A 25,015-nucleotide genomic window follows, 5' to 3' on the forward strand; every position below is an offset into this window, starting at 1 on the left:
TTCCTGCTCAACGAACTCCAGGACATTCTTTCGCGGCATCCTCAGCAGAATCTTCCGATGCTGCAAAGTTTTCAACAATTTTTGAACTACATGTTACCCCCTTTGATGCCCCAGGTGGTACCTCCTCCTCCGGCACCAGAAAGTACGAGAGCTTCTAACCGGCAACCTTCTCAGCCGTCTGTTCCAATCGGGGGAGTCTTCAGGAATATGGTGCAGTCATCTGACCCTGATCCAATGCAACCGCCATTGCCCCCACCTCCACCACCACCGCCACCAAGGTACAATGGTTGGAGCCCATATGGATACCCTTATTATCCATACTCGCGATATGCGCCTAACCAACCCAAAGATTTCAAGGATGGTGGCACGACAGTCAAATTTTTCACTTTTTCTGGGGTGAAAGATCGCAAGAAAGCATTGCAGTTCCTACAGCAATTCGACAACATCTATGCTTTGGGGAACTATACAGAAGAATCCAAGATTTCTAGAGGAGCGGGATTTCTTAAAGACAATGCTATGCAATGGTGGAGTTCAATCGCGACACAACAACATGCTCCAAGGACCTGGCAAGCTTTCAAGACAGTTTTTGCAAGTAGTTACATGACTTCGATGTTTGAAGTCCGGATTTTGGCAGAGTGGGACAACTTGAAAATGCTTGCCACCGAAACCATGGACGAATATAACCAAAGGTTTCTCGACGTGTACCTTCCGGTGTCTTTTTTTAGATCTGTTCCCTTGGAGGCCCAATGTGAGCGATACACCATTGGACTACCATCACCATTACAAGAATACTATCTATCCAAGCAAGTCTCTACCATGCAAGAACTTATGGACCATGCCGCGGTCGGCTACAAATTGATGAAGGGAAAGCTAGAGTTTACCACAGAAGAATCTCCGGCCGCTAACCACAACTCTCGGCAACAACGAACAAATTCTCGAGAGTCTCGTGAAAGTCAACCACAAAGGCCTCGTTTGACACCTCAACAACGAGACACCTTACTACAAGAAGGCAGATATTTTGGATGCTTTCAAACAAGACATAACTATTTTGGTTGTCCCCAACGCACTGACAGACCTGCGGAGCTGACTCTCGGGTCGACGGTCGACAGAAACCCAGGACCATCTCCAGCCAAACGAGCTAAACTGGCCATTGGATTAGTACCTGACATCTATGGCATACGCCTTGAAAGTACCAATGAATTGTGTCGAGCATATGGCAAAGTCAACGGTTTGAAAGCCCTAATTTTCTTTGACCCAGGAGCTACAGAGAACTTTATCCATCCACAATTCTTGAAGCAGATGGACTTTGATTATGATGAAGAGGGTGGAGAAATTGAAGCTGAACTAGCCACAGGGCAAACTCAAAAAGTGGTACCACTCATTGGTGCTCTTCCAGTGACTATCCAAGATTATCATGGAAAAGCCGATTTCCACATTATGAAGTTGGGCAATTGTGACGTTCTATTAGGCATGCCTTGGCATGACAAGAATGATGCGACTCTCCAAGTTCGGAACCGAACCATCACCGTGATGCAAAAGGGCAAGCCAGTCGTCCTCAAAGTTCGGTTGTCCGAACAAAACCCTGAATGAACTTTCTAGTTGTTCTATAGTTAGATACTTTTGAACTTTGTTTGAGGAAGTATTGTTTGAAGCTTTGTTTGAAATTTGTTTGAAATGGATGGTATCTATTTTGAACCTGTCTTGGTGCCGATTTGAATTGTTTGATACTGGTTTCAATGATTGGTGATTTTACTCCCGGGTGGAGAAGTGAGAAATGATGTTTGAGAATGCTTGTTCATACTCATGGCCCGGACCCTTGTGGTTATTTGCGGGGGGAGTATTGAACGTTTGAAAAGTGCTGTTTTTTTTTTTTACTCATGGCTTGGACCCTTGTGGTTATTTACGGGGGGAGTATTGTTGTTGTTACTCATGGCCCGGACCTGGATGGTTATGCGGGAGGAGTATTAAGAAGTCTGAGTAGTGGTTACTCTCAGCACCTCCAAACGACGCAGGCTACGGTCTTGGGGGCGTTTGGTTGTAAAAGGCCTCTATCTCTCATGGCCCGGACCTTGTTAGGTTATGCGGGAGGAGTGATGAGGGAGTCGTTGAACAGCTCATGGCCCGGACCTGGATGGTTATTTGCGGGGGGAGTGTTCATCGGCGGCTTTATGTTTCTATGTCTTGTAACATGCATATGTGAGCATTTGTGTTGCATTGTGATGTGCCAACTACTGAATATTCCTAATTGGATGAGATTGCCTGGGTATGTACTTTTAGTGCATCAAGACACCCGTGGAAGATCAGTACGGTCTGGGTGTGATGGCTAATTTTACTACGCCGGAATATCAAGAGTTCCGATCTGGACGAAAGGAGAAGCTAACTCCTTGATCAAAACAACCGATAGGAGTAGCTAACTCCTTGATCAAAAGAGCAGAAAGGAGAAGCTAACTCCTTAGTCAAAAGAGCAAACTGATTGTCCCTCGGAATGTCCCTTGGAAATTTTTGAGCTAACTTGAGTTGTTTTGCAGATATGCTGTAATCGCGGACGATTACTCTCTTTCAAGAAGGGGAGATGTAACAAACTGCTGACGTGTCAAAGCCTAAAGGATGGAGCCAACTTACAGATGATGCGGCTGCCCGAGCGCAAAAACCCTAACCCTAATTTCTGCCAGAAACCCTAACTGTTGAAACCCTAATTTTGGAACCCTAATCGTAAAACCTGCAAACCCTAATTCTGGAAACCCTAACCCTAAAACCTGCAAACTCTAATTCTAGAAACCCTAAGAAGAACAAGCAACAGAAGAAGAAGTCCTACCAACTTATGGGGACCCAGTCCGATGGGGCCCCAATTGACATAAAGGCTTAAAAAATAAAGCAGAAAACACTCAAAAGACTTTGGACATCAAAATATGATGATGTGGCACCTGTACGGACGTCCCGGAATTCGCGGCGGATTTTTAGGGAAATCCCGAAATTTTAGGAAAGTGATTTTTTGGGGTCAGCTTTTCATATTTGATGTTTTTAGGCTTTGGGCCTTTAAATATGAGCCTTGGGGGCCCTCTCTGGCACTCTTTAGCGCGCAGGTTGCAGAGGAGGTGCTCCCCGGCTGTTGTACTTTGTGAATCGGCAGTAATATAAAGAAATACCGAAAGGGGCGTCAAGGTTTGGGGCCAATACTCTCTGGGGTGGAATTCCGCCACTCCGTGTCGCGTGTCGTCTCTCTCTCTTTCAGTTCAGTTGTTATTGAAGTGCTAAAAGTTTGTGCAGTCTGTTCTTTTCTATTGGCACGTGGTGCCCGCCTTGTGACAGGAGACGTCTACAAGCCAGCCTTTCGGACGACTTTTTGGATTATTTGAGTTTTTGGTGATGCCTTTTGGCTTAACCAATGCTCCTGCGACATTTAACCGGATGATGGACGGGATTTTTCGAGAGTACAGGCTATTTGTGGGCACTTTCTTTGATGATATCATTGTTTCTCCAAGAATGAGGGTAACACAGAGATCATCTACTTCAGAGACTTTTTGGGACACTGTCTCAGTAGCAGGAGTGTAAGTGGATTCGGCCAAGATAGAGACTATCCGTGATTGGCCCGATTTGCAGAATGTCCATGAAGTTGAAAGCTTCTTGGGACTGTGTTCGTACTACAGATAGTTCATTCGAAAGTTTGCAGAGGTTGCTTCCCCTTTGCATATTCTTGATACAAAAAGGAGTCCCTTCTCGTGGGGATCCACAGAGGTGACTGCCTTTCAGACATTGAAAGAGAAATTGACTACAGGACCAGATTTGACTTTGCCGGACTTGCAGAAGTCATTTGAAGTATTTTGTGATGCTTGTGGTCGTAGTCTGGGTGCGGTCTTAATGCAAGAAGGCCATGTCATTGCTTACGAGAGGCCGGAAATGACAGCACAGATTTATGAGAAAGATACAGATTTTGCAGATATTTTCACACGGATACGGGATGGGGAGACCGTAGCTGGATACTCCCTTCGGGAAGGCTACTTGATGAGAAAGACTATGTTGTGCGTTACACAGCCGTTGCGGGAAAAGGTTATGACTGAATGCCACTGTCCACCTTTTATGGGTCACCGCGGCATTGCTACCACCATGAAGGGGTAGAGAGATACTTCTTTTGGCCGAGACTCAACAAGGATGTGGAAGAGTTTGTGCGCAATATGCCAGAAGGTCAAGTTTGACAGGCATAAGACACAGGAATTGTTACAGCCTTTATCCATACCCACCCGCCCCTGGGAAAATATTGAAATGGATTTCATTTTTTCTCCCGAGAACACAGAATGATCACGATGATTTTCTGATTACATGGCACGTCTGAGACGATTGTCTCCGACAGAGACCCCAGATTTATGAGTTTGTTTTTGGAAGGCAATTTGGGAGAACATTGGCACACGGTTGCAGTTCTCATAATCGTTCCACTTGCAGACTGACGCGAAATCTGAGATTGCCAATTCAGTGGTTTTAGATTTATTAAAGTCTTGTATCTCGGATCAGAAGACTCAATGGGAAAAGAACTTATCTTTGGTGGAATTTGCCTACAATAACAAGATACACTCTTCGACGGGGAAGACGCCATTTGAGATTGTTGAAAGTGTTGCGAAGGTTCCATCCTTCCTGAGCACGAAAGATTAGATATTTGAAGCGGACGAATATTCGCGAGATTTGGATACGGCTTTTGCCAAGGTTCGCGAGACTTTGCAGGAGTCTCAAGAACGACAAAAAAAAGAAGCGGATCGCCATCGTCGCGGCTTGAAATTGAAGGAGGATGATTGGGTGCTCTTACGTTTTGAGAAGGCACGCCTAAGAAAGAAAAAGGAAAAGGAGAGGCTTTTTCCAAAGCTGAGTATGCGATTCTACGGACCTTTCCAGATTACTGAAAAGATAAATGATGTCTCCTTCCGAATCCCGATTGAAACTGCCAGATACTTGGAGAATTCACAATGCATTCCATGTGGGTCTCTTGAAACCTTTTAAGGGTGATGTGCCTGATGATGGGGAGCCTGATGAGCAACCCGAAATGGAAGAAAACGAAGAGACCCTTGTTCCTGAACAGATTTTGGCACATAGGGATACGAAGAAAGGTAAAGTCCGAAGGCGGTTCTTGGTTAAGTTCAAGAACTTTCCTGCATTTCATGCGAAGTGGATGGAGGAGGAGGACCTAGCAGATACTCCTCGGATTGTGAAACTTTACCTCGATGCTTTGGTTTAGCATAGTCTACTCCAAACGGAAGCCGGAAATTCAGCTTGGCCGAAGATCTGGTGCAGTGGGATGCACAAGAGGGGAGTTACTCCGCTCCTTTGTCAACAGATGCTTTGATTTTGATACTAAAGTCACTGATGTCTCTTTGAGCTTCAGGGATACTGAGAGTTGACAGTATTCTGCTGGATGACTTTATGAAATGGAATTCCTGATAATGATATTGATTTGTTCTTGACTTCTTTTGAGTGCAGGAACTGATACACAAAATGACTGCAGCATTTTGGTTTGATTGAATAGACATGGTTGCAATAGGGGTTAGTCAATCGGACATCGATGAGGTCCTGTTTGGACCTAGATGTGATTGCTAGCTACATTGCCGATAAGTCATGGTCTAAGATCCGAATGAATATTGAATGTCCTGTGATGTCGTGTAATGTCTAGTGATGTCCTGTGATGTCGTGTGATGTGACTGTCGATTTGGTACATGTGCTAGATGTGTGTCTCTAGTACGTAGGTACTAACAGTCAGTGTCTGCTAAGACGGTTTATGGCTTTTCTCGGTTTTGCAGGCGTAATCGCGGTCAATTACAATGCTTTCAAGAGGGGGGTATGTCACAAAGTGATGACGTGGCTACCGATAATAGAAACCCTAATTTTCGTTAAATCGCAGAGGTCGAGAAAAAAAAACTTTTTTTTTTTTTTTGGTTTTGAGCGACGCAAATCTTGCTTTTTCTCTACGCAATGAGAAAGAGAGAGAGAATGCTTTTGCTTTCAAGTTTTGACTCTGTGAGAGACAGAGAGCAGTTGCTTTTGATTTGAAGCTTTTGGGACTCTGCTTTTGGCATCCCTTGTAAACATTTGAATAAGTGGTTTGGGCCTTCACTTCTCTGAGCATCTGGACGCAAAGTCTGAGAGTGAACCCCAAGCCACTCTCTTAAACTTTGAACTGATTAATACAAAAAGAAATACCGAAAGGGGCGCCAGTCTTTGCGGCCAATATCTCTAGGCACGGAACTCTGCCGAGCCAGTGCAAATCTATTGTGATCTGTGAATTGTTTAAAGTGATTATTTGGTGCTGTCGCGATTGATTCTTGACTTGGAGTGTCCAAGTCTGTTACATCCTTCATAGACAGTTCTAGATTTTTGGAGTCCTCCAACAGCCACAGTCTTCGTTTGAGGCCTTCTTCAATCGGGTCAAATTTTGGGTTATGTGGACAATATATGGCACCATCGTAACTCCCAAATGTTTCATGCAGTGGAAATTGACTCCTTCCCATACTTCAAGTTTTCACTTGGACAAGCACTACACTATGCTTATGATGTGGGAGACATCTCTCTTGAAGCCTATAGGATTTTCTTTTATTGTTTCTAGCTTTCGGAGCATCACAATGATCCGTATTTTGTTTTCCTTTATTGTGGGTTTTCCTCACTTTGAGGTTTCCCACTTGTAAATTAAATCATAATTTACAACCAAAAAAAAAGTGTGTGTGTGTCTCTCTCTCTCTCTCTCTCTTCTTCACTCACAGTATCATTCTCTCCTCTCTCTCTCTCTCTAGTCTATTGCACATCTCTCTCATGAAGTAAAAGGAACCTTGAGTACGCACCGAGTACTCATCCTGAGTTATCACCATCAATCACTTTTGTTGCACATTACACTGGTATCAAAGATCTTTCGTATTGTTTGGTATCATCACTGAAGAAAGAACCATTCTCAATTTTTTTATCAGAGAAGCTTCGTGTCCCTGCCCCGGACTTATTGGTCACTCCCACCCTTAATCCATCGCGCATCAGACGCAGTCCAGTCTTCATCCTTTGTCTTAAGAGCCGTTAAGCCATAGAGAATCACATCTCTTTTTTTGCTTGTTTGAGAATGCACATAACCCAAGACCACTTGGACGTGTCGATCTCTCTAATCTGTGTTTTCAAGAGTGACAGGTAACCCAAAAAGAAGAGCTTGTCTAGCCTCATTCCTCTTTTCCATTCATTGAGAGCGAACCTTGCACATTGCAGCAGGCTAATCGACGTGAGATGGAAAAAAGCAACCTTGGTGTCACCTACAAGAAGGAGTTGAGCTTGGGTAAGAGAAAAGCCTTCTTAAACACAAATTGTAAGCAATACCAGTTACAAAGAACCTCAAGTACCAAAGTACCTCAACTACCCCAAGTACTCAAAAACCCCGAATACCAAGTACTCAGGGCATGGTCATCACCCAAAGCGGAATGGATACTTTGTGTGAAGGTGACGAGACTAAAGTTGGAGAAGAGGTCTGTACATCGCGAGGACTGTTTCAGAATCCTCCTTCGCCTCCATCTACGCCATGGATTGCACCAAATTCTATGGAGGCTTTGGTAAAGTCCATGATGGAGATGAGGAGGCTCAGCGAGTCGTAGCCGAAAGAGAAAGGGAAGCTCCGCGAGCCAAAGTCGGAAGGGAAAAAGAGGCTCAACGGGCTCTGCCATGGAAGGGAACGCATGGCTCTAGAGAGAGAACGCAAACCTCATCGTGCTACTAATGAAGAAAAGAGAGTAGCTATGGAGCGAGAGCATGATCCGGCATGCGAAGCGCAATGCATAGCAGGTGAAGAAGAGAGGGAAGCTATAGAGATAGAGCGTGTGTTAGGTGCAGCGGAATGATTGTTTGCGCTTTGCTCAAGATGAGTGCTCCGAACTGTGCTCTAGGTTCCTTTTGTTGTTATGACAGGTAGAGCCTTCCGTTCTTAATGAGAGAATGCTATGATCACAAATAAAGTGAATGGACACTTTGCGTGCAAGTGTATGAGACTGAGAGATAGAGAGAGAAGAGAGATACGACACCAGAGACGTTGTAAAACCCTCCTCCGAAGGCCCCACTCGTCGGCGAGAGTGGTCTACTTATGATTGCACAATCTGGTACAAACTGTATGCATGAGACAGATGCAAGTCTAGGCTATGTCGGCGATGACAACGGTGATGACGAAGTCGACCTAAGGGCTGAAATCTGCAATCTTTCTACTGCTGTCCAAAAACGCTATGGGCTGAAATCTGCCACTAGTCCAAAAACGCTGATTTGGGGGCTGTTTTCGGTGGTTCCTTGACGCTGAAAATCTGCAGTTTAATGGCTGAAAACTGAGATTTTTCTGGGGCTGAATCTGCTACTTGTTCATGGGCTGAATCTGCTACCTTTAGGGGCTGAATCTGCTACTGTTCTAGGGTTGTACTTGCAGGTTTTCCATGCTGAAAAACGCTGCTGATGCAAGTCAAAAACGCTAGCTTGTTGGTTACCCAAAAACGTTGTGAGCGGGATGGAAACACACAGAACGCCTCTATAACAACCCGACACACACTCTTGGGATGATACACACACACACACTATGGGGCACCACTCGGCTTACACAACACACCTGGCCGAGACAGGGAACACATCTATGGAGTGAGAGGAGAGAGACTACCCATTTGCCCACTCCACACAGACACACACACACACACACACACCCAAAAAACTCAGCTCAAAAGAGGATAATTTCTGATGTTTAGATACAATTGAGCTTGGGCCAACACCAATGGGGCAAATAGCTCACACAATATGGGTAAAATAAGCCAGATACAATCACAAACTAGAGCAGAGACTTCGCTCATAGGAGAAACTTACACAGCCAAAACAGCAGAAAAAGAGGGAGGAATTTGGCAAAATGGACAGCGCCATCGCGTCCAGAACGGCCCAAAACCCCAGTCTACAATGTCAAAGTGCTCAAATCCGACCTCGGATGAACAGTTTACGGCCAAAACAGGCTCCAAAAACACCAAAAAAACACACCTGTCCTCCTCTCTTCTCCACGTTTTTTCTGGTCTTCTCTCTGTTTTTTCAGTTCCAACACTTAGCTTTATTAGTTGGGCACCCTTGGCCTTTTAGATGACCTCAAACGGACCCCGAACAGGCCAAAAAACTGACCTCGCAGTGCATAGTTGTCACCTTTTTGCATCATCCGCACACCTAGCACTCATTTCTTTTCAATAATGCGTCTCGCAACCACGTGAAGTGGCCCCAAAAAGTGGTCCTAATGATGACCTTTCTGCATAACTCTCACAAGAAAACACCCACGTTGTGTCCGTCCTCGTCCGCGTGCAAATATTGACCCCGTTCGCCCTCCTGACGCCACTAGATGCCATCTCACGCACCTGCTTACCTCATGTCGTCGGCCCGCGGATAGCTTCCTCGAGAAGTTTTACGCACTACCAACTCCTCATTATTATAGAAAAAACACACTGGTACTAGTAATAGTGAAAATCGATGCACTATGTACACACTGTCCTACCTGTACACATGTTGGCCCCACATAACCACCTGGCTCTAGAAAATGGGCAATTCACCATGCATGTGTATGAACATATGCGCAATCCCTTGCTAAAAAAAACTCCTTACATAATTTGCCCATCCCCTAGCCTGCTAGATCATTCATGATCAGCAGCAACAAAGAGAGATATGAGACTCGCCGCATCACAGGTCTCCTCATCCCTCACCAACACTGCTTTATCCACAGACAGCTCATCTTGCTCCACCATCATCAATCTAGCATGATACAATTTAAGACGCAATCCATTTACCCTTGACTTATGTAGAACACCATCCAGGTTAGCCAGCTGATATGTGCCATTTAGAAAACACTCCACTACCTTGAACGGGCCTTCCCACTTAATTTGAAACTTCTTTTGGAAGGTGTTGTTCAGCTTACTGTTGTAGCGCAAAACCAAGTCGTGTTTTTTGATACCCTTACTTTTGACCTTTTCATTTATCTTTGCCAAAGCCTTATCCTGCATCTGCCCATAATGCTCCAATGCGTTCATCCTATCCAACTGGACCTCTTGTAACTGCAAGAGCCTCTCTTTGAATGCATCACTACGCGGCCCAAGCAACTTCTCTAACATCTTGACCGCAGGCAACTCTACTTCCACAGGCAATAGTGCTTCTTTTCCATACACCAAATGAAATGGAGTAAACCCTGTACCTGTCTTCACCGAAGTACGGTAAGCCCATAATGCACTAGGCAATTCCAAATCCCAATTCTTTCCTTGGTGCTCTGTCACTTTCGAAAGAATCTGTACCAACTCACCATTGAATCTTTCATTTAAGCCATTACACTGTGGGTAATAAGGAGTGGTATGATGGTGCCTAATCTTCATCTTTGCACATAAAAAATCTAGCAATTTAGCTCTAAAGCCAGGCCCCTTATCTGAAAGTAGCTCTAGTGGCACCCCAAACTTGCAACATATTTCATCATACACAAATTTTGCCACATCCTTTGCAGTGATCTGTTTTACTGCTATAGCCTCTGCCCATCTAGAAAGATAGTCCACTGCCGTCAAAATATAGCTTTTGTCCCTGCTTGTGATAGGTAACGGGCCTATTGCATCAATCCCCCACTTTTCAAACACATCAAACGCCATAATGGTTTTTCGTAGCTCTGGCTTCAACACTCTCTTCCCAAATGCTTGACACCTATTGCAAGACCTACACCAATGGTGAACAACCTTGTGCAAACTAGGCCATACATACCCCTCTTGCAAAATCTTATGCAAGGTGATCTTTAGAGCAAAATGGCCACCACATGCGCCTTCATGATTCTCTTCCAACACTCTGTAAAGCTCCTCCCGCCAAGGTACACGTCTCAACACGAGATCAGCCCCTTTCATGTATAAGACATCACCAATCAATTTGTACCCGTATGCTCTACGCACAAAGCCATACTTCTTAGACTTCTGAATCTCCTTTGGAATGATTCCTGTAAGCAAAAACTCCTCTTCTTGAGCCAAACTTTCCCGGCCATGATAGAGAGGTAAAGTGGTCCTCAACACAAATAGCTCCCCAATCATGCCTTGAGCTGCTTCATGAGCCTCTCCATTTAGAGCACGTTCAATGTGTCTGATGCTCCATGCTTCGAACTTTTCTAACAGGCCTTTAATTCTGAAGCACATTTCCTTCAATGAGGTGTTCTTGCTCTTCCACACACCCAGCACTTGCTTCACCACTAACAAGGCATCACCTTTTATGCTCAACCTTCGAACCCCATGCTTCAAACAAATGTGTAATCCGGCTTCCAGAGTAGCATATTCAACCTCATTGTTACTATGAGCATCCAATTTGAACCCTCTCTTGCATACTAGCTTCGCCTCTGAATCATAAAGTGCTATACCCCCTGAAGCTACATCGTGGCTCTTCCTGTATGAACCATCAAAGAACAACACGTGTGCATTGCTGATCTGTGACACTTCTTCAACTACCTTTCTCACCACCTCTTCCTTAACAATAAGGGGATTCTCCTTGTAGGTCAACAAATCAGCTAGGGTAGCCCTTGCACTATCTTCCACTAGAAAAGAGAACTCAAACTCTTGCAGCTCAATTACCCATTTCTTCACCACATTTGACATGTTAGTACCATTCATTAACTGTGGCAAAAAGGCATAACTTGTCAAGAAAACAAAAGGCCGTGGTAGCAAGTAATGACGAAATCGTCGACAAGCAAATATTACACTGGCCATCACTAGCTGTACTTCCGAGAATTTTCTCTCTACTACCAGCTTCACTCAGCTTGCACAATACACTGGCCTCATATAATGGCTGCCCTTCCCCTTTTGCAATAGCATGGCTCCAATGGCATCATCCCCTACTGAGGGATTTACATAAAAAACTTTCTCCCAATCAGGAGCCTGCATGGCTGACAAACCCCCTAACACCTCTTTCACCTCTTGAAACACTTCTTCACACTTGTCATCCCATTGCAATGGATCATGCTTTGCCACTTGTTGTAATGGATAAAGAATCTGAGAAGACAATGGAATAAACCTTGCCATGTACTTCACTTTGTGTATAAAGGTTGCCAATTGCTTCGTACTCGTAGGTGATGGAAGAAGAATAATAGACTTAACCTTGTCTGGATCAGCCTCAATGCCATTTTCTGACACCATGTGGCCCAATAACTTCACCCTTGGCTGCGCTAGATGACATTTCTTTGGATTTAGTTGTCCTCCACATTCATTATATCGAGCCAATACCATCTGCAGCTTCTCATGGTGTTCAGCCCTACTGCTATAAACACAGAAGTCATCCATAAAAGCTTTAACACAACTACCAATGAATGGTTCCAACACCCAATTCGCTTTCTCTTGATAGAAGGAAGGTCCTTTTGACAACCCAAATGGCAATACTGTGTAGCAATAGCAGCCATGGCGTAATAAAAGTGGTCTTTGTGCGGTCTTTAAGAGCAATCTTCAATTGAAAATAGCCTGAAAAACCATCACACACACTGTACCTCTCATAACCTGCCACTGAATCCAAGATCTGATCGATGAATGGAAGAGGATATGGGTTCTTCTTAGTGGCTACGTTTAAGGGTTTAAAATCTACACAAATCCTCCACTTCCCATCCTTCTTTGCACTGACTACTACTGGACTCACCCATTTTGTGGTCTCCACAGGGACTATGAACCCTGCCTTCAATAACTTGTCCACCTCTTCTCGCAAGGCTTCCATTTGCTCTTGACCCATCCTTCTTAGCCTTTGCCGCACTGGCTTAGCACCTTCTTTCAGCTCTATATGCATCTCTTCGCCCTTGAACCCTCTGATCTCTTCATATGAAGTAATGAACAAATCAAGAAAACTAGCCAGCATGTGCAAATATATATCTTTCTCCATAGCTGAGAGGTCTCTACTGATCATTTGTGTCATCAATTCCTGCTTCTTTGACAACTCAACCTTGGTTTTCATCAGCCCTTCAATCACTTCATAAGGCCCTTCACTTTCATCTTCAACCTCATTCGCAAATGCAACTAACCAAACTCCTGGATTTCTTTGTCCATCAAAAGAAATGCAACATCAGCATCCTCATCACTGCTGGTAGTGCTATCACTGTCCTCATCAGTCACCGTGGAAGAGTCTTCATCACTAGACTCATCCTCATCTTCATAAAGCTCCTCTAATCGTTTCCTTGTGTCCATATTATAAAGCTTCTTGATACCTGTCTTTCCATAGAGGCTAATCGTACCATGTCGCCAATCTTGAACAGCTCCCACTGCACGTAACCATGGTATGCCCAGTATAATAGGATATGCTCCCAACCCTGCTGGCATCACATGAAAATCAACCACTGCCTTTGCATCATATGCCTCCACTTCTAAGCTCTTTACAACACCCAAGCATTTTACTTTTTGATGGTTTGCCAATCTGATCCGAAAACCTGACACCCCAGCCACTGTGAGACCCATCTTCTCAACACATGAGTGTGTTATGACGCATATTTGAGCTCCGCCATCCACATAACCTTGTCCCAAATTTTTTCTTTTATGCCACACATCTACTATTGGACAAATGTCTGGTAGCTCATCCATTGCCAACACCTTTACTGAACCTCTCTCTGGCTCTTTCTCCATTGGGTTAACCATCCTCTTCCACTGTCGCTTTAGCTTAGGCACCATCTCTATAAGCTGCCCAAAAGTAACATCTGCCTTCCTGCTCGTCAGATCCTCCTTCAAGTCATAGCTTAATTGCCCATCCCCTAGTGGAAAATCTGAAACATGAAACTTTCGACGAGCTCTCCTTTTCCTCTTGGCCTTGACATCCTCGCCTTCATGGCTCTTTCCTTTCTTCTTACTAGGACCTGGGGCACTTCTTCCTTCCTTATCCTCTGTGGTCCTCTTCCCAATAGGCATCACTAATGTATCCTCTAGCTTTGATGCCTTCTCCAAGGTGACTACACTTAGCACTTTTGTCTTTCCCTTTTCCTCCTGGGTCAGTCCACTAGTTCCTTCGTCTCCCTTAATTTCGATGCCATAATCATTTGACCTAGTTAGCACCTGTCTTGGCAATGGATACATGTCTCCCCCCATCCTTGGTGGCTTATCACATTGCGGGCTGATGTGACCCAACTCTCCACAATTATAACATGTGGGCGTCTGCCTCCAAAACCTACCATTGCTTTGTCCAACACCATTCCTAGGCCTTTCTTCACCTCCTGGCTGATTTGCATACCTCCCTTGACCTCGATTATTTCCCACTTGACCTAGCATGTTTAGGCTGAGATTCTTCATCAAATCTACCATTTGCCTCATGTCTTGCCTTAGCCCATCATCTTGCACTGCTGTAGTGACCACTGCTGGCATAACCTGAGTAGTAACAGGAACCACTGGTTCGTGATGAACCCCTGACATGCGACCTTGTAAAGACTCTATAGGCTGAAATTCAGACCTCATGGGCAAAGACTCCACCCCTAACTGACTCATTTTCCTCAACTTCCACTCTTTGTTCCTTGCTACCTTTAGTGCATCTTCATATGTCCTAGGCTTCTTTAGCTCCACTCTCCAACGTATATTCTCCCAAAGACCAGCCAAGAACCTGTCCTTCTTCATCATGTCAGGCGGGGGTACATGTGGTGCTAAGGCCTTGCACATTCGCTCCCATGCCAATGAAAACTTACGTATGTACGCATCTACTGGCTCACCTTCCTTCTGCACCAAACCTTGTACTTCTTGCCACACTTTGTCAGGATCTTCTATCTTCACAAACTCCACTTCCAATCCATGCCTTAGATTGTCCCAACTCAATCTTACAAGTGGATCCGCTGCACGCAACTCCTCTTCAAATACCTTGGACCAAACTCGTGCATCACTCTTCAAACAAATTTGGAGAAGGCGTAACATTTGCGTAGGGTCATGAATCTGGTTGCTAATGCAGGCAACCTCCATCTTTTCCAAAAATTCTTCCACATCTTCCATGAAACTCCGGATAAGAGAAAGCCATGGCTACCCAAGTTTCAATGCTTTGAGAACCCCTTTGAACACACGTGCAAGAACCCAAAACTTTTGACTACCCAATCCCCAGAAACTTCAATGGAGCTCAACTTTAGATAAGGACAAACACATGCACATCAAATGAGTTTTCATAGTTGATCATCGGAATTACAACAGGCAAAGGACATTCCAAGATCTCTCGTAATCTTCTTGGCCCAAACATAAAGACTATGCGCTGCTGGAAAAAAATCTTCCTGGACACATGAACATTTATCTGGATTCTTTGAGTTAAATGAAATGGAGTGAATTGAGGGCCATTTTGATCATCCATTAAAGCCAACCATGAAGCTCCCAAGAAGGCACACCTGACTTAACCTCTGATTTTGCCAAAATTTCAGCAACGTAACAACATAAATGGCTCAAAAGACCAAAAAACCAGCCATCATAACTTGGAAAAATTTTGACAGAGTTTCACCAGAAGTAGAGCAGTGTGAACCCAAAATATAGACCATATATGTATGCATAAACTGTCAACAATAGAACCCGAGCATCAAATAGGAATCACTAGTACATAGCCTATGGCGAGGTCACGAAAAGGTACTCCAGCTACCTGTATCACCGAAAGGATCTCCATATTTGAGAATCCCCCAGCTCAATAAAACCTCACGCTATTGACCCTCACACGAAGGCTAATGCAAATCGCGTATAGTCAAGTCTCAGAAATGACTACCTTCCAGACCAAGTCTCAGAAATGGCTGGGAATGCCAAATAAAACCATATATGGCTCCACAAAGGCATACCATGGCAGTTTCCACAAGTAACGTACAATCCAAAAGACAATGCGCTCAAACAGTCGCCAAATGATGCATACCCACAACAATTGCAAGTGACATCACTGCTAGTATATCACTGTACTCCAGCTACCTGTACCTGTGTGAATCACTTGTACCTGTACCTATCCCTGTCCTTGTAACCTGTAACCCCGAATCTGCAACCTGCAACCTGTAATCCCGAAGCTCGAAGAAGATCCTCCATGGGGACGCCAAAAGAATGTGAGCGGGATGAAAACACACAGAACGCTTCTATAACGACCCGACACACACTCTTCGGATGATACACACACTATGGGGCACCACTCGGCTTACACAACACACCTGGCCGAGACAGGGAACACACCTATGGAGTGAGAGGAGAGAGACTACCCATTTGCCCACTCCACACAGAGACACACACACACACACACCCAAAAAACTCAGCTCAAAAGAGGATAATTTCTGATGTTTAGATACAATTGAGCTTGGGCCAACACCAATGGGGCAAATAGCTCACACAATATGGGTAAAATAAGCCAGATACAATCACAAACTAGAGCAGAGACTTCGCTCATAGGAGAAACTTACACAGCCAAAACAGCAGAAAAAGAGGGAGGAATTTGGCAAAATGGACAGCGCCATCACGTCCGGAACGGCCCAAAACCCCAGTCTACAATGTCAAAGTGCTCAAATCCGACCTCGGATGAACAGTTTACGGCCAAAACAGGCTCCAAAAACACCCAAAAAACACACCCGTCCTCCTCTCTTCTCCACGTTTTTTCTGGTCTTCTCTCTGTTTTTTCAGTTCCCACACTTAGCTTTATTAGTTGGGCACCCTTGGCCTTTTAGATGACCTCAAACGGACCCCGAACAGGCCAAAAAACTGACCTCGCAGTGCATAGTTGTCACCTTTTTGCATCATCCGCACACCTAGCACTCATTTCTTTTCAATAATGCGTCTCGCAACCACGTGAAGTGGCCCCAAAAAGTGGTCCTAATGATGACCTTTCTGCATAACTCTCACAAGAAAACACCCACGTTGTGTCCGTCCTCGTCCGCGTGCAAATATTGACCCCGTTCGCCCTCCTGACGCCACTAGATGCCATCTCACGCACCTGCTTACCTCATGTCGTCGGCCCGCGGATAGCTTCCTCGAGAAGTTTTACGCACTACCAACTCCTCATTATTATAGAAAAAATACACTGGTACTAGTAATAGTGAAAATCGATGCACTATGTTCACACTGTCTTACCTGTACACATGTGGGCCCCACATAACCACCTGGCTCTAGAAAATGGACAATCCTTTATTTGATGCACCATGCATGTGTATGAACATATGCGCAATCCCTTGCTCAAAAAAACTCCTGACAACGCTAGCTTGCTGGCTGAATCTTCTAGCGATCCCTGCTGATGTAAAACGCTAGGCAAGGGGTTATTGATGCGATGATGGTGATGCAAAATGCAGGTGTCTGCTCTTGCTAGCGATGGTGTAATCTTGAAAACGCTTGAGAATGTCTGATGCAGAAAACGCTAGCATGGGGTTCTTACTTGGAGGGAGTACCGCCAAGGGTCTTGTTGAGAAGTTGTCTGCTGAGCTTGGCTCATGTTGCCTCTTCTACCATTTTGTGCTAACTTTGGTTTGCTTATATATTTTCTTAGCAAAATTGCCCTACCTACTTTTGTTGAAAAGTCGCTTAAATTAATAAGTGAAAAATGCCAAAAATAGGTAAAATAGGCTAAATGCACTGGAAAATTTCCCTGATGGATTCTGATGGGAATGTTGTTGATCATACTGTGTGCAACCGGAGGATATGCATCTAAACTAAGTGACTGGGTATGCACGGTCTACGAATAGACTCACAAAAGTGCAAGATCACTTCTAAATCTAGACTGACTGAACTGACTGAACCCTGGTCATGCTGTAGCCTGTCCACGGACACATAGGGTTGGATGTGTCACGTGACATTCCCTCCTTTTCAAAGTGAGGTACTCGTACCGAACTGTATGGCGTCGAGGGAGATCGCCAATAGCATGCGAAATCCTGGAAGGGAGTCTTCGCGGGCCCAATCTGATGGGTCGGTCGTGCGGTACTTGAACTTCATAAAGGTCTACAACGCTTGCTTCTTTGGGCCGCGCCGAAAGCGACAGTCTTCTGAGGCTCCTTCGATGCTTCAACTTCGTCTAGAGTCATGCTTCTTTCTTCTTCAAGAATCTCCGAGGCTGAAAATTCCTGAAACCACTTCTAACACAAAAACATGAACATACCTATTCCATGTAAAGTGACTGGAAAAAATCTTGTCGTCCTAATAGACTGTGCATGCAATGTGGACGAACAAAGAGACGGAGTGCTAAACCCTTCACCACACACACAAACAATGAGATCGAAGCTTTTTCTTCTGATCTAAATCAATCAACTGTGGCAATTCACAACAGAAATGCCCATGCTTGGTGCTCATACTTTCATGTGCTCGTTCGACGAATGTGTCATGCCAAGGAAGAGACATGGAATGTGACTTCCTTGAATGCATACTTTTCAGCTTTTCATGAAAAATCCGCATACATTCGTGCTCATTCATGAGTGAAACGTGCTCAACGTACAATATGTCATGCCTAGGAAAAGGGATCACATAACGACGCTGACTAAAATACAGGAAACGATCACGAATGAAACACTCGAACAATGCGTGCATATGAATCATGCAAACACATAATACTTCCTGTGAGGGTTCTTTGGACCTAGGCTCAAGAGCCAAGATCGGTTCTTCCTGAATAATCGAATCGTCATGTGGGGGTTCTTTGGACGTCGACTCGAAAGCCAAAATCGGTTCTTCGTGATTGATCGAATCTACAACGAGGTTAGCTTCTCTAGAAAAAGCATCCACTAACACATCATTCTTGTGAACAATCACATCATCTTCATGCAACTTATCATGCTTGTGAGAAATCACATCTTGATCATGCAAATCATCATGCTCATCATTAACATCCAAATCATCATGCAAATCATTGTCATTCAATTCATCATGCTTATCATCATTATTCAATTCATCATGCTTCTCACAACCATGCAAATCCTGTGTGTTTTGATTTGGAAAGGGATCACATAAAGACGCTGACTAAAATACAGGAAACGATCACGAATGAAACACTCAAACAATGCGTGCGTATCAATCATGCGAACACATAATACTTCCTGTGAGGTTCTTTGGACCTAGGCTCGAGAGCGAAGATCGGTTCTTTCTTGTATTGCTTTGGCTTCCTTCATTGCTGCTTCTCGTTCTGCTTCTCTTTCTGCTCTTCTTTTTGCGTGTCTGCGTTCCATTTCTGCCATTCTTTCTCCATTTCTGCGATCCATTTCTGCTTTTCTTTCTGCATTTCTTGCTTCGCGTTCTAACTTCCTTTCCAGAAACATCTGGTCTAAAGCCTCCATAGGAGTTAGGGCAATCCTTGATGTAGATGGGGAAGGGAAAGGGTCGGAAAAACCTCCTGGTGGGGAAAATTCTTCTTCGCCTCTCTCATGCTCATAACCTCCAAGCGAAGTATCCATTCCGCTTCGAGTGATGACCATTCTCAAGTCGTGGGTTCTTGTGGGTTCTTGGGGTCTTGGGTTCTTAAGTCCACGAGGAACTTGGGTTCTTGCGGGTCTTAAGTTCTTGAGGTTCTTGAGGTATTGTTTCACTTGCAAACCGTGTTTGAGAAGTATCTTCTCTTCACCCAAGTTCTGCTCTTTTCCGCGGGCGCACCCCTTGGCGGCCTTGCGCTCACACCAAGGTTGCTTTTTCCCACCTCACATCGATTGGCCAGCCACCAAGTGCACGGTCCGCTCTCAAGGAGTGAAAAGAGACACAAGGGGAGGCTGGACAAGCCCTTCTTTCTTGGGATTCTTGTCACTCTTCAAAAACACGATTAGGAATCAACACGCCCAAGCGAACTTCGGTTCGTGCGACCGCAACAAGCAAAAAAAATTCTTGTGATTCTTGTGGTTCTTTCCTTGAGTGATACAAAACACTGCCAAAGCTCTGATACCAATGTTAGGTGCAACGGAATGAATGTTTGCACTTTGCTCAAGATGAGTGCTCCAAACTGTGCTCAAGGTTCCTTTTGTTCTTATGGAAGGTAGAGCCTTCCGTTCTTAATGAGAGAATGCTATGATCACAAACAAAGTGAATGGACACTGTGCGTGCAAGTGTATGAGACTGAGAGATAGAGAGAGAAGAGAGATACGACACCAGAGACGTTGTAAAACCCTCCTCCGAAGGCCCCACTCTCGTCGACGAGAGTGGTCTACTTATGATTGCACAATCTGGTACAAACTGTATGCATGAGACTGATGCAAGTCTAGGCTATGTCGACGATGACGACGGTGATGACGAAGTCGACCTAAGGGCTGAAATCTGCGATCTTTCTACTACTGTCCAAAAATGCTATGGGCTGAATCTGCAACTAGTCCAAAAACGCTGATTTGGGGGTTGTTTTGGTGGTTCCTTGACGCTGAAAATCTGCAGTTTAATGGCTGAAAACTGAGGTCTTTCTGGGGCTGAATCTTCTACTTCTTCATGAGCTGAATCTGCTACCTTTAGGGGCTGAATCTGCTAATGTTCTAGGGTTGTACTTACCAGTTTTCCATGTTGAAAAACGCTGCTGATGCAGGTCAAAACGCTAGCTTGTTGGTTTCCCAAAAACGCTAGCTCGCTGGCTGAATCTTCTGGCGATCCCTGCTGATGCAAAACACTAGGCAAGGGGTTACTGATGCGGTGATGGTGATGCAAAACGCTGGTGTCTGCTCTTGCTGGCGATGGTGTAGATCTTGAAAACGCTAGAGAATGTCTGATGCAGAAAACGCTAGCATGGGGGTTCTTACTTGGAGGGAGTACCGCCAAGGGTCTTGTTGAGAAGTTGCCTGTTGAGCTTGGCTCCTGTTGCCTCTTCTGCCATTTTGTGCTAACTTTGGTTTGCTTATATATTTTCTTAGCAAAATTGCCCTACCTACTTTTGTTGGAAAGTCACTTGAATTAATAAGTGAAAAATGCCAAAAATAGGTAAAATAGGCTAAATGCACTGGAAAATTCCCCTGATGGAATCTGATGGGAATACTGATGATCATGATATGTGCAACCGGAGGATATGCATCTATACTAAGTGATTGGGTATGCACGGTCTATGAATAGACTCATAAAAGTGCAAGATCACTTCTAAATCTAAACTGACTGGACTGACTGAACCCTAGTAATGTTGTAGCTTGTCCACGGACACATAGGGTTGGATGTGTCACGTGGCACTGAGAGACTAATGTCTACAAGACTTGGTTCTTCGTGTGCTCTCTTCGAAGAGCGATCCACCAAAGGAGGCTAGCGAGTCATCATGTGAAACACTTGGCTTTTCAACCCCCGGTGCCACCCTCCATCGCTTCCCCATTGGTGTGCGTTGGCTTGCGAGCTACGAGCGTTTTAACACATTGCAAACAACAATGTGCCGATGACATGCTTGGTCGCTAGATCGGCATTATGGAGCGCCTCTCGCACTGTAACTTGGAACGACCAATGACGGCTACCCAACCCCTGCGTTTTAAAACACCCCGAGTTGACAGTGCTTGGCAACGACGACCTAACTCTTGGCAACGACAATGCACCACATTCCCACCTAGCGTTTTAAAACGCTAGGAGTTGAAAAGCGAGGGCACTTTTGGACGTAAGAGAGGGAGAAAGCCTGGCTTGAAAGGAAGGATTGTGAAGCGGCTTGGAAAGGCATCAAAAACTTTCTTTTGGTACGATCAAAAGCTTGGTAACTTTGTGAAGCTTCTTTGGAATGAGAGGAGAGATTCCGATGTCTTCCAGGGCTAGCACCAACAAGATGGCACCCCCTTGCTCAAGCACCAATGAGAGCCATGACCAACATTGACCATCGGCTATGGACAGCACATCAACTACCATCGAGTTAGCGGCCTATGCTCAACCACAGTTCTCAAGGAAACCGTTGGTTTGTTTGGCTCGAAATTGTGAAGCCAAAAGCAAATGGACGAGTTCACTAGAGGACAGAGGCAAAGGCAAGCTTGATAAGGACGGGAGTACCAATACTCAATTAGATGCCTCGGTACCCACAAGGTCCGACCACAGTTGTTACAAATGTGACATGACGTATTGTTTGGCTCGGGAGTTTGAAGCCAAAGACAAAAGCAAGAACTCATAGGAAGACAGAGACAAGCTGGACAGAGATAACGATAGTAAAGATTTGACAGAGGAGATTGGCATGGCACACGTGATGGCAACCACAGTGGCCACGACACCAGATTTCTAGTCAAAAGACAGTTGCCGCCACTAGCTTCAGCCAAAGAGAGGTTTGTGAGTGACAGAGAGGGGCAAATAGTGCTTTATATAATTAATTTAAACCCTTGTGTTGGAGTTCAAGTTACCGGTGTTTGAACCCGATGGGTCGGCGTTTCAAGGCACATACATATGATAGGGAACCAATCAGACGTATCTAAAATACTATGGATGAGTGCACCAATCCATTGTTGTTGGTCGGGTTATGGATTGGATGTGTTTCAAAGTTCATTATCAGGAAAGTCTTGGATGTGACGTGTTCACAATTCACGAATGGGGATTCTTGGACGTAGTGTGGTCTGCAGTTCAAATTTTCTAAAAGGCAACCGATGCTCAAGATGGCATTCTTCTAAGGTACAAAGTTGAGGGTAGGAAATCAGAGGTGTATCCAGTAGACAGATCCTCTGCTGGGGTGTCCATGGTAGCTTCTTCATCGAATTTGTCTCACTATTTATGTCCACTATGAGCTGCACAGAGGGTGTAATTTGGCATCTCAAGTGAACATCTAGATTTAGATCAGATCTCTCCAAGAGGAGATGCACCATATGTATGCTCTCGGAGCATGTTATACCTTGCCAATAATCTTGTGTGCAGGAGCGGATGGCAATAGCAATAGTAGTTGTGTGTACCTTGGGTCTATCCATTGAGGCATATCAGATCTATGACAGACCACCCTTGGTCACTTGTGTATACAGTTTGTTATCAGCACGGAGAGCCTTTCCAAGATCTCTCTCTCTCTCTCATTCTCAAATTAATTGTCTCTTTCTACCGCGGTGATCTCTCTTCTCCATGGTTGCCTTGTTCATGTATGTGGCATTCCCTGTGTTCCCAAGTGTCAAGAGGGTTGAGCTGAGTCGAGGTGCCCACCAGATCGGAGGGCAGTTCATGTCTTCATTGCATCTTCCGTTGCCTATTCTGACAATCACCTCTCTCATATCTGACCCACAAGGAAACCCAAGATCACCACTTCCATGCTCCTCAAAGCTCAAAGCAATGGACCGGACTATACGCACGGGCTTAATGTTGTTCCTGTTGTCATACAATGCTAATGTTGCTCTCAGTAGCAGCAATATGACACACTTTTGCTGGCTCTATCAAGAATAACTTAAACTACTACTGCCTTTTGCGAGAGTTTAACCACTTAATCAGGGAAAGGTCGCTTTCTAGCAACCTTACAATTTAGAAGATCAGTTTCACCTAGCTGCACGTTGAAGCAAGCACAACATTCATCATCACATAAACATCACGGTCTTGCATGTGCAAAAATTGAGCTACTAAGGTTTTGAGAGTGCCGAGGCATAAGAACAGGAACCCAAGAACGTTGCCAGCATCTCATTATTTTGCGTTGCAATGTGTGCATGACTCTGATAAGACTCATCACTCAGGTAGCAGAGCATGCACAGCTTCTCTCTCTCTCTCTCTCTCTCTCTCTCTCTCTCTCTCTCACACACACACACACATGCGCGCGCACGCACACACGAAAAGAATTCTGAACTAAAAGATACGCTTCTCAACACAACAGGTAGACGCGAAAAGAACATCCAGAAGCAAGGTACCGGTAATGCAGAGGAGGAGGTGGCAGGAAGCTACTTTCGCAAATGTATACAAGAGAGGGTCGTCCTGTCTCTTAGGGAGCAAACGAATGTGTGAAAGGTATAGATAACGTAAGACTGGGTTCACAAGGGGACATTGGAAGGCATGGGCAAATCTGTATGTTTCCAGGCGGAAGAGAGATAAACTCAAGCTTTCCACCAGGCTCCAGTTCACACAGGGCGGAAGGAGAAAACACAATTGCTTGTGTGGATCCTGGTCGTGCATTCGTGAAACCTACTTTGCCTTTGTGGAGCTTGCATGGCAAGTGGAAGGGAGCTTGGGTGAGGGGGCAGGGGTCATAAGAAAAGATGGGGGTGACAAAAGAGAGAAGGATGTTTCATTCCATGACGTGGTACCTTTGTCATGGGATTCCACCGCACCTTGTGAACAAAAGTATCCAAGTGGCTACCTTTAAGCGATTGAGAGAGCTAGAAGTCTCGCTTCCGCCGCGCTTTGTGAACCCAGCCTAAGAAATTTATTCTATTTGTAAAGATCTTCCTCAAAACTTTTTGCAAAGCTTTATAGGGCATGCTCTTCCACCTGCTAGCTCTTCTTCATCACAAAACAAATCATAATTTGATAACGATTTCAATTGTTCTCATGTTCCAGGGGAGATCGAGTGTCCCAGACCACATGTGACACAAGGTGGGACAACGTTGAAGGACTAGGGGGGCACGATGCACAACATCAATCCAAGAAATGCAAGAGACCTTGGGACATGCATCCCTAGAAACATAGGCAGCCCTTTTCATTTGAAGGCAGGGCCTCATATGTCAAGATGTGTGTGTGTGTGTGTGTGTGTGTGTGTGTGTGTGTGTGTGTGTGTGTGTGTGTGTGTGTGAGAGAGAGAGAGAGAGAGAGAGAGATGTGGCCCAAGAAATGCGAGCATCCCTTTTCTTTTCAAGGCAAGGTCTCACAGGCCAACACGAGAGAGAGAGAGAGAGAGATGTGCATGTTGACCCAACTCCACTTTTCTTAAGGTTAAAACCATTCAATGTTTCCACTCTTAAACTTATCATCATATTTTGCAATTAAAATCAAGTGGGGATACATACTCGCATGAATCCCCCATAGGAATTTATTATCTTATTTAACACTTATTTGTGTGACCACTTTTGAGACCAATGCTCCAAAAAAACCATTTTCTTAACCTTGTTTTTGAAGTTCACACTAATGGGAAGACTAGTATTTATCCCAATATCTAAGGTATTATCGAGGTTTGTAGCTAAAATGCCCAATTTTTAACCTTGGAAATTGAGGTCCTTTGAAATTACAACCAAATTTTTTTCATTTTCAACTAAGAGATTTACACTACAAGTCGA

At 44.7% G+C, this 25,015-nt stretch overlaps 1 protein-coding gene across 1 annotated transcript in view; it reads right to left on the reverse strand.

Annotated features, from left to right (window-relative positions):
* The window catches only part of LOC147425648 (uncharacterized), a 70,759-nt gene extending 46,941 nt beyond the window's left edge, over positions 1-23,818 (reverse strand). The window contains exon 1 of the mRNA XM_086500675.1: positions 23,657-23,818. The gene's annotated coding sequence lies outside the window, so the exon portion shown is untranslated. The remainder of the gene's footprint in view (positions 1-23,656) is intronic.
* Positions 23,819-25,015: the final 1,197 nt, after the last annotated feature.

The sequence above is a fragment of the Adiantum capillus-veneris genome, chromosome 25 (genome assembly GCF_014529385.1).
Source record: "Adiantum capillus-veneris isolate H3 chromosome 25, ASM1452938v2, whole genome shotgun sequence".
Taxonomy (NCBI): Eukaryota; Viridiplantae; Streptophyta; class Polypodiopsida; order Polypodiales; family Pteridaceae; genus Adiantum; species Adiantum capillus-veneris.